The sequence below is a fragment of the Lemur catta genome, chromosome 13, assembly GCF_020740605.2.
Source record: "Lemur catta isolate mLemCat1 chromosome 13, mLemCat1.pri, whole genome shotgun sequence".
NCBI lineage: Eukaryota > Metazoa > Chordata > Mammalia > Primates > Lemuridae > Lemur > Lemur catta.
The window spans coordinates 73781977-73793585 of record NC_059140.1 but is presented as its reverse complement, the minus strand read 5'-3'; positions in this window follow the sequence as shown (position 1 = coordinate 73793585).

Below are 11609 nucleotides of genomic sequence, written 5' to 3'. Positions count from 1 at the left end.
GTAGGGTATGCAAAAGGCACTGGATTTTAGTCCATCCAGTTCTCCCACCAGTGAGGACCTTGGATAAGTCACTTGCAGCCTAGGCATGAGGTTGTCATCTATATCATGGGTGGATTTGACTCAATGACTTATAAGATCCAGCCCTCCCAGATCTACTGGATTCTGATCCTGTCTTCAGAGTTTCTTTCTGTTTTCCCTTTCGCCATACCTCCCATGCGTTGCCTCTCCTCCCACATGTAGAGGTTCTACAATTTCCAAGTGTACAACACACTGCTAGGGAAGGAGCCCTGTCTACAATTGACACAGTCGGAGGTTGTATCAGGGAAATGAGAAATCAAACACAGAGAAAATCAGGACTGTTTTTCTCCGGCTTACTCTCCTTGGCTTTTCACCACCCTCTGCTGCCAGCTTACACTCCATCATGCTTCTCTTAGTCCAAATGGGACTTTGTTCAAACAGATATCTGAAAGCCTGAAAAAATATGAACGGCTTTTGCATGGAGAAGAGTAAAGGCCTGAAGCAGCCAGGGTAAAGCCACTGACTCCCTGCCACTGGGCGGAAGATTTGCTCATTCATTCCTTGACCGGCATAGCTGTCCATTCAATAATTACTTACTGAGTACCTACCACGTGCCGTATTTATTGTGTTCACCAGTGTCCGAGGACACAGGAGTAAAATGGAGTCCAAAATAAACATGAAATCTACCTGGTGAAATTGATAGTCCAAACATGGAGAAAGCATTTTGAAAACTGATTACATAATAAATGCATAACTTCAAATTGTGATAAGTGCCATTAAACTATTTGTAGCAATAAAAAATGTTAACAGTGGCTCTGGATTTAGACCAGGGAGTCAAGGGAAGGCTTCTCTGAGGAAGTAATACTTAGACTGATGGACGGACAAAGAGGATTTAGCCAAGAGAAGAGAAGGAAGAAGGCCCCCCCAGGCTGGTGGAATAGCACTGCTAAGCCCCGAGGTGGAGGGGTCCCAGGTGGCAGGGGGAGGGGAAAATGAGCCTGGGGAGGTAGGCAAGGGCCACACCTGGAAAACCAGGAAAGCATGAGGTTATGGAAACAGAGAAAAGAGAGTTTCAAAAAGAAGGGTGTGGATCAGCAGGATCAGCTGAGATGCCATTTAAGTGAAGGACTGAGAAGTGCCCGCTGGCTAAGTGGAGGCTGTTGGTCACCTTGGCAGGAGTGTGGCCAAGAAGTCAGCCTCAGTGGGCTGCAGGGAGACAGGGAGAGGAACTGAAGGCAGTGTGTTAAGGCAGCTGTATTGACACATTAAGCAATAATTGGGAAATCAGGAAGATAAGGTAGAAATTGGAAGACAATGCAGGATAAGAAGAAGGTTTTTGTTTTGTTTATTGTTTGCTTTTAAGAGAAGAGGTATTGAATATGTTTCCATAAAGGCAGGAAAGATCTTATAGAAAGGGAAAGGTTAAGGTGCAAGGGAGTAATCTGTCACAGGATTAGAGTTAAAAAACAAAAATTAAAAAGAAGCAAGAGAGACCAATGGCGGTGAAGTCTGGAGAAGGAAGTAAAAATGGGGCCAGGAGAAAAGGGTGAAAGGGGCTTTGTGTTTTTGGCAGCAGAAAAGTGGCAACATTTCTTGCCATCTCAGAGGCAAGGTCATCCATGAGGAAGGGATGGAGGCAAGTGGGACGGCTGTGGAGTGGACACGGGTGGAAATGACTGTTGCAGAGTGAGGGATACTTGCTGGGGCGCTTGCTCCCCTGACCCGCTGGCTTTCTACTCACCACCTGCTCCATTAACGCTGTCCGTGTTCTTAGAAGGATATAAGAATGGTGTTTTGACTTTGTTTTTCCTGTTTTTCCAATGCCAAATTGTACCACTTTATAGAATTTCCTACAGATCCTGAATCTTCTGACCTGGGAGCAAGTGCTTTCTGCTCTGGTAATTTTACTCTGTGTTTTATTTCAAACCAATTTCATGAGCCTTTCTTTCCTTTCATGTTTACTTTTTGAATTGCTTTATACCCTTTGGCTTCATCCTTTGAAAAGCCCATGCTTTGGTATTTGGTGTCTCTTTTCTGGTTGTTGTTTGTAACTACATCTCACAGTCCTGTCAGCCTTCCATCCCATGTGTGTAGAACACGTTAGGAAGTTGGAATCTTTCATGCAAGCCCACTTGCAAAAATATCCAAATATTTTGCTTTGTGTGTTTCTTGGCATTCTCTCTCTCCCTCCCTCCCTCTCTCTCTCTCTCTCTCTCTCTCTCCTTCAGGCAGCATTTGTGGCAATAACTAGAATGTCTGCTGGATCCCTCCCTTCCCTCTCTCTTCCCAACCCTGCTGCGCACCTGGTGCTCATCCGGCCCTGCTGCTGCTTTGTCGCCTGGCTCTGTATTCTATCGAGTTTCTGCTCTGTGTTCTCTGCTTGTGCCCCCTCCCCACCTTCTCATAATCACTCCAGATTCCTGCCGCTTTGCTGCAGACATCCACAGTCTTTTTCTTTCTCCCAACAGCAGTCTGAAGCAGGCAGAGCCCTCTTGGCGGCACGCGTTACCTTGTTTGGAGTTCATAAGTCCATACCAAGAATCTTTAGAAATCACAAAGGATGAGAAGGAAACTAACACTGTGTGAGCATCTACCTGTATTTCGGTGCATTTCTTACGCTAGCCTATATTAATTCTTACAGTAATCCTGCAGTAGGGAATTTTGTTCCCATGTCATAGACAGATAAACGAACCCCAGAAAGACTCAGTGACTTTTGAGGACTGTTTCAGGGCTGGGACTGGAAACCACCTTTCCTTCCTGCCTGGTGCCCAAGGTGGCTGACAGTTATCACTGTGCAATATCTAGACACTCACGAAATAGACATCCCAGTGAAAGCGTGGGCTTGACCTCAGATACTCAACTTCTGCTGTGATGTGAAAGTGGCTCTCCGGACGTCTGTAGTACTGCAGTCCAGACGGAAGGCGCCTCCACCACTAGGTGGAGATGTAGCAGCACCGCAAGTGGGTGCAATGCAAATTTAAAGGTGGACCTAGTGACAAGCCTTCTGGAGCAAGGGCATTCAAACTTTTTTTTAAAAAAATAATAATTTATTGAGGTGAAGCAACATATAATTAGCTATTTTAAAGTGACCCTCCAGGGACATTTTGTGTGTTCCCAATATTGTTCATCTACCACTTTCATCTAGTTCCAACACATTTCCATCACTGCAAAGTAACACCCCTTAGCCACTGAGCAGAATCTCCTCATTCCCCCTCCCTACAGCCGCTGGCAACAGCCAGGCTGTGTTCTGACTCTGTGGATTTACCTATTCTGGATATTTCTTAAATAATATGAAACCTTATTCTGTCTGACTTTTTAAACTTAGCATAATGTTTTTCAGGTTCATCCATGTCATAGCATGTATCCAAATTTCATTCCCTTCTATGGTTGAATAATATTGCATCATATGTGTATACCACATTTTGTTTATTCATTCATCCCTCGATAGACATTGAGGTGTTTCCACCTTTTGGCTACTGTGAATAGTGCTGATATGAGCATGCCTGTACATGTATTAGTTTGAATACCTGTTTTCATTTCTTTGGAGTATATATATAGGAGTGGAATCGCGGGATCATATGGCAATTCTATGTTTAACTCTTTAAGGAACCATGAAACTGTTTCCATAGCAGCTAAACCATTTTGCATTCCCACTAGCAATGTATGAGGATTTTGAACTTTTAAAGCCATGACTCACAATAAGAAATATATTTTACATTACAACCCAGTATTCACCTGTGTGTATGTGTACATAGATATAAAGAGAGAGAGAGAGAGGGAGAGAGAAGTTTCATGAAACAGTACTCACCCTTACTGTGTCTGATGCAATCTAATGTATTCTTTCCTATTCTGTGTCATTAGAAAAATATCTAGGTTTTTAATAAAAAATATCTAAGATTATCAAAAAATTAAGATCTTTCATCAGCTGGAAATTGTATCTGTGCATGTAACTTCTTTGGAGGGGCTCATTTAATTCATAATTATGACAATTTATATTTTATATTTTCAAACATGGACAATTTCTATCATATTCGAATGTGAGTTATACTGCCTGTGCTTAACATGGCATGAGGATCATAATTAACTGGTGTTCTGTAGTCAAGCAACAACTTTGGGGACAAGCGTTATATCTGTGGTTTCTGGGAAAGGTCCGGTGATACATGAACCTTTTATCTTTAATTCAAAAGTCCAGCAGAAGGCCCACGTCCACATCCCTTTCCCTTATTCTTCTGCTACCCCTTGTTGTATGAACACAAAATTTAAATGATATATGTGAGAAGTGATATACAAAGGTAAGGATATAAGAATTCATAGACAAAGTAAATATTTAAAAATAATTTTAAAGGATAAGAAAAAGGGAGAACTCCCTTAGGGAGCCAGGAAGGTGGAAAATAAGGCTTGAGGTAGGGTGGAGTAGTAATCCGACCACAGTTGCCACCCATCCTGTATTTATCCAGAGATGCCAGAGTGGCATTTGGATAAGACCCAGGCAAACCACCAGCGCATTCCTGGAGCTGGTGAATAGCCACTTAAAGAGAAGGACACCCCTGGTATATGCCTAAACCCCAAACTGAAGGTCCAGCAGGCTGTTACAAGGACCAGGAAGGGTGAAGGGCTAAGGAGGGACCACCCGCCCTCTTGTCTGATTCTTGCACTGCTGGAGCCCTGAGCATCTAACACTAGCACTCTGGGACTACAAAGCCCTTTCATTAGATAATCTCCCCTGAGATCATGAAACAACTTTATGTACAGGGCAGATAGGAGAGTAGTATCACATGCACCCGATAAATGAGAAAGAAATAGGTCAAACACAAAATGGATCACTGTGGGCAGCACCTGGTGGGGCTGAGCTGACTGTGAGCTTGGATTTCTCCAAGGCTAACACTGAGGGTCAGCATCACGACCCTCCACCTCTGTTCCTTGGGCTTCTCAGAGTGACCTCATTCACCCTGACAGTCTGCAAAAATCATTAACTCCCCACCTTACGTCTGCGTCCCAAGCTGAGCTGTGCAGTTGGATCGGCTCTCCCCACCAGCCTACTGAGCTGCTGCCTTCCATCATTAGACAGTTTCTGGCAGCCCCACCCTCCTACACAAAGCCCTGCCTGTCTGGTCAAAGTAGGGTGGTGATTTCCCACCCTTTCTAAAAACATGCCTTGTAAGGCTTTCTCTATGCTCCCAAATATACTTGCCCCTTCACAGCCACATTCTCTAATACTGTGAGCCTGAGCCCTGCCTGCGGGTGGAGACCGTGATAAATGGGCTTCTCTGGCTGCACTATTGTTGGGCTTAGACCACAGTCTCCTAAAAGGCAGGAGCTGGGGGGTCCATAGCAGGCAGCTCCACAAACAGATGGCCAGTTTGGAGACTTTGAGGTGAATTCAGAGCTGCTCAGTGAGAGAGACGCTTCTTTTTAAAGTGCTAGTTCCAAATAAAGTGATGCTGTACATTCCTTTAATTCCTTAGTTCCACTGTCCTTAATCTCAGTGATAATAACCTGGCTTGTGGCTATTGTTTATTCCTGGTTTACAGAACTTGTCTAGCTGGATAGTTTCTATTGGCTTTCCTCTGAGCTGAACAAAGCACTTTGATATTGCCTCATTAGCTTCACAGTGGACGACTTGACCATTTTCATATTGATTTATCTCTTTCTAAGCCCCGGTTATTTTTTGGTCCTATGTCAGCTTCTCCTGCCAGTCAGCCAATGTGTGCTTTCATGGATACCCTTGACACCAGCTTAGTCAAAACAACTGAGAAGGTTGCCAGAAAGTTAAATAATGTATGCCAAAGGCTTACGTAAAATAATTTGTTACCCAGTGCTCTGCTTCCCCCACGCCGTGGTTCCTCCCAGTAGTATGGAAAATCAAAGGTTGGCCTGCTCTAAGAGACCAGGCAGTTTGGTGATGGGAAACAGTGTCCTTTCTTTAGTAGAGAAATAATGTGCCCAAGGTCATAGCATAAGGCTCAAAATAAGTAGAATTAAGAGTTTCCTAATTCCTAGTCCTTCAAAGTTTGCTGTAACATGTGATCATATCTAGAAGGAGAAGAATTTTAGTACCTAGAAGGAAAAAATATATAAAATATAAGTAGTACATGTATAAAAAAACTAATCAGAATTTCTAATTTCTCCAAGCTTTGTTGATGTAAAAATTGTAGACTTCAATCACTTTGTACATTAAATGGTACCTTTGAGGAAAAGTTTATCTGTCCCTTATGACTTAAACTCCAATATTTATTTGTGTGTGTGAAATTGGGAACATTGGTGGGAATATTTACTCTAGCCCTAAAAGGTACTTAATTTTTGTCACTATGAAAATGCTCCTTTTTGTTTTGTTTTGTTGGATTATCATTTATATGGGAAAGAACTAGCGTTTTCTTAGTTTTCCTTTAAATGGCAAATCTAAAGGGTGATGTTGATTTTCATAAATATAATTGTTATTTGGTTAAGAATCATCTTTCTGTTTCTTTTTGGTAAATAATAATATGCAAAGCAAATGCTGAGGGTTTTTTTTGCTTCTTCAGAAAGAGCTTAATATTTAATAATCATTTATTAATAGTTGGCTACATTATAGCTAGTTATATTGGACCTATTTGTATCTGAGTGTAAATAATTTCTCAGGTTACTCTTGGTATTTGAAAATAGGATAGTAAAGTTATTAGTAATATTGTGTACTTTCATGATAAGCGGCAGCAGTGTAAATCCTCCTGTTTTCTCTTTGCATACATGTTTGCAAATACAACATTAAATACTAAGTGTGCCATGCCTTCATTCTGCAGAAATTGAGGTCAAATCTTCATGTGTGCAAAATATGTATGAACCACAACATCTCCTCGTTTGGGATCTAGGTAAATAATATCCAAATATGTAGAGGCCCCACTTTGAGAGGTTGATTAGAAGCCTAAATTAGGAAAATTTTAAAATGATACTAAGTTAGTTAGAATCTCTACTCAGATGGAAGTTTACCCTGGGCACCAAATATTAGAAGCACTAAGATATTAATATATATTTTTTATGTGTGCACATGTTTAGACTTTCCTTACCTTTACAAATCTTCAGGCTTGTTGGCAGGTCCACCTTACCTTGGTAGCCAGCAGAGGGCTAGAGGTAGAGACCCTCTGGGGTGGGCAGGACCCCTCTCTCCCTCTTTTCCTACCTGACTGTGGAGTTAGGGGGCATTTTGTGCTGCGTATTCTGGGTTCATTGCTCACTATAGATTTATTACTTGACAGTTTTCGTCTGCTTACACACTCATTCAATCCCCCTAACAGACCTGTGTGATAAGCACTGATTTACAGACAAGGAACCTGGGGCCATGAGGTGTTCAACAATTTTGCCAGCAACACAGCTCCAAGATAATAGAGCAGGGACTTGACTCTGGTCTACAGTATCACTCCCCTTCTTAGTATCCTTTGAACATTTGTTCCTGAAGTCACCATTCTTGTCTGGAACAGGGTTGGAAGAGAGGCTCTATTTTCCTTTCATCAGTGTGGAGGCCTGAGTTAACTGGAGCCCTCGTTCCAGTTCATTCTAATGATGTCTCAGTGCCAGTTTTAGGGACATAACCAGCAGGTGTGCCCCTTGTCTATATAGGTCCTTTGAAATACAGCCTAGAAGCCCAAGACCTCAACATTAAGCACTTAATAAATGTCGATTCTCTTACCCCACTCTAGACCTGTAAAAACACCTTGCATGACGACAGGTGCGTGGAGGGGGCCGTCCATGGGTAGAGCAGCAGTGGGGTGAAATCCAGGCTTTCTTTTCCCCCCTCCCCCTTGCCACTTCTCAGTGACTTTCATTGTTTCCTCCTGCTTAAATCCTTTGAGGGCTTCCCAACGCACTAGACTAACATCCCGTTCCTTTGTCCTGACCCTCAGCTCCTTATAAAACTCCTTTGCAAGAGAGCTGAGTAAGGAAGAAAAAAAATGAATTCTGCTGCTATTTTTTTAAATGAAAACAATTTTAAGAGACATGATTTTCCTTGTTTATGTCTGAATCTGTGCAACAACAAGCTCTGCTTTAATGAAGTTCTGTTGCATTCAAAAACATTTAAATGTATTTCAATTCATTGAAAAAAATCATTTGCGGTGGATAGTAGTGGAATAAATGTTTTCAACACTTTCAGAATCTGTTTTTGTTAAGGTTTGTATATGTGGGTCAGATTTTTTAAGGGAACAATTATTGCATTTGATGCTTACCACATGAACATTGTGTGGCATCATTGCATATTTTTTCTCCAATATTTCTTAGAATGGGATAGATCAGCCCAAATTGTGTATCTAAAATGGGTCAAAAGGAAAGTTTATTTATCTTGACACTGTCCTTTAGGTTATTTCTAAAAGCCCCGTTATTCTACTACTTGAAGAAAAACGAAACCTTTTTTCCATACTTGTCACCATTAATCTCAGCTGCTGTCTTTCTTTCTCAACCCAGGGGATTCTTAATTTGATTTGGAACCGTTCTTAAGATACAATATATAATCGTGGGAATAAAATATATTTAATGCTTTTTTGGAATTTGAAACTGCTGATCAAAAATTGATAAACCAATTTTTTTATTGCATTAAGTAATTTTTCTTTGTTTCTTTTAGGATGCTAGTCAAACGTTTCTCTCTGGCTAACACATTCTGTGCATGAATGTACATGTCACTCGGTGACAGTAATTACACGTGTGTACCCACGTGCACCCATCCACACAGGGAAAGGGGGCGGATTCCAATCCTAACCCAATCAACTCAATCAGATGCTTTAAAATCATTAGGTAATGGCTTTTGGTGTTGGCATGCACCCAGACAGTTTGCCTAGCTTTGTTTTCACATTTTTTTTTTGAATGCCACACATTTTAGCCTTGAAAAATTGTCAAAAATGCTAAAGGAGAAAAAATTATGTATGAATTAAAACCGATTGCATTTCTGTTCCATGTTTTTCCCCCACAGGCAGCAGATAACACCAGACAGGCAAGACAAGCCTGTTCACTCATGTATGCACTCAGCATATGTTTATTGCATGAGGACTTACTGTGTGCTCGGAGCTGTGGTGGGTGCAAAACTGAGTAAGACACCGCTCTTCTGAAGGGAGAGATAGGACAGATGGTTATCACAGGAATCAAGGCAGGGGGAGAATAAATACTGTAGATTGTGAGATACAATCCACCCACCATTTGCCACCCTCCTCCCACTCTGCCACACGGCAGGCTAGGACACAGGGATATAGGTAACCAGTGGGTCCCCCCTTTTTTGAAACACTCTGTTCTCTTGGTTCCTACTGACCACCCAGGGCTACCACCAACCTATACAGTATCTTGGTCACAAAATAGGCACCCCTTTGTCTGGAGTGAGGATGGAAATCTAGTCTGAGCTCCACTCTCCAAGTTGTAAAGGGCTGATGCAGCCCCACAACAGGGTGGACACAGACCATTACCAGCCCTAAACAACTGGGAGGTTGAAGCTCGTACTGGATTTCCATCCTCACTCTCCTCACCTCCACTTCAGACCAGGTGGCTTTGTTGAGACCACAACCTGTACAATGAATCAAATTAATGTGAAAAACACTGGCATTCTTCTCTAGACTCCTTTGGCATGGGCTACAGTCCCCAGGGAACAATTCCTTACCCAGGCTGAGGTCAGGCAGGAAGGCAGTGAGTGGGTTAGGAGAGTCGGGGGACCAGGAGCACCTCTGTTGGTGGATAAGGAGGGTCTTAACATTTCTTCCTGAACTTTCTTTAAAGAAGTTGGTAACTATGATTCTTGCCCTGCTTGTGATTTAAGAAAATATTAAAAAGTTATGGTAAATGACTCGAGTTTTAAAATTTGGTAGACCTGAGTGTTATCAGCTATATGACCTTGACCTTATTTTATGTTACTCTAAGCCTCAATTTTCTCCTCTGTAAAATGGGCCTAGTATTTACTTCATGGATTTGATCTGAGGATTAAATATGATTAAAAATATGTATTTTAATACAATATTAACATCTTTTAAATGTAGGTGTGTCATTAATTCTCATCATTCATCAGGCTGCTTTGTGACTTTTTTCCACTCTTTGCCACCATTTCCTGAGGCCTTCCACTCTGCTTGTATTACTGTTATCTTTCACTCAGCCCCTGACATCTGTGCCTAATTCCTTGCTTGAAGACTCACTGTATGTTCTCCTAAGAGTTTTAAGAAAGGATCCTACGTTTTCAAAGATATGAAAGCTGAGATAGCTTTAGGTCATCTTAAATGACATCTAAAGTCACGTGGCAAGCCAGGGACAGATTCAGATTTTACTGTTGTGTTTTAAAGTACCTCTCTGTCCAGGTGCCTGTTCTGACTACTTTTTTTTTATAAGTCCCCTAGAGAGAGAGAGGAGACAAAAGGATAAATGTTTCATCCCTGCTTGCAGCAGGTGTCATTCTATTTGATTTGCAGGCCTTTCAACAAAACAAAGCCCTTTTCTGTTCTTTTACAATATACGCTCTCTTTAATGGTACTCGAATGAGGAAAAAGCATACACTGGACAAGATGTCAGGTTCTGACAGACGGAAACTGGGCTCTTAGTTGCTGATTCACTCTTCACAGGGAAAACTAGATGCCATTAAAACATTCTTTTCTAAATATCATTTAAATTTTTATGATAGTTTCCCTTCAAATATACATGAGTGGCATTCTCAGCAAGTTACTATGTTTATACTAGTATAGAAAACATTTAAAAGCCAGTTAAGTTCTCTTTTATGTAATCAACAGAAAGAATCTCTCTCTGTTTGAGTAATAATACAGAATAGCATGTTTGCTTATTGCAGTTGATTTTAAATGCCTCCAACTTGCTATCTCCAAATAGTTACCACTGTTGTTCAAAAGTAATATACTTTCTAAACCACATAAGTAGTACAAAAGTGTATTTAACTTTTCAAAAAAAAATTCTATCCTGGAGTCACTCAGTTTTCATAATAATAAAAATCAATTTAGCTGAAATGTAATGAAGTATTAACTATGTACAAGACACAGTGCTGAGCAGTTTTCATATCTAATGTCATTTACTCTTCTCAACAACTGTAGGAAGTAGGTACAACTATTATCCCATTTTGCAGATGAGGAAACTAAGACTTACCAAGGTTTATAGTTTGCTTTAGGTCTCAAAGCTAGCAAGGGCTGGTGCCAGATGAGAACCTGGGGCCCTGCCTTAAGAGCCCGTGCCATCATTAATTCCAAGGCACTGTGTGATCTCCCTGTTTATTCATTGCCATCTAAGTTGGGGGAGGCACCAGATCAGATGGGCATGGCTACTAAATTTGTTTTCAGATGTAATAATTATTTCAAGGTAAAACCTTTGGATCCTATTTTACTTAGAATCCACACACTCAAAATACAAGTGATAAAAGAAAATTAGCTCATCAACTCTAATATGTGTATGAATTAAAAAGAAGTCAATCTGATGAGAGATTTCATCAGAATAAAGCACTGTGAGTGGAGTTAGGAGTCTGAGTAGTTGAATGCTTGTCTTTTGGGTAAGTGTAAGGAGTTTGGAAGGCTCATTATATTGATAAAGTGTCTTAGGGCATTTCAGGACATCACTCTAAAAGTTTTATTTAGTGTTGAAATTTTAAAATTCTTTGTCTT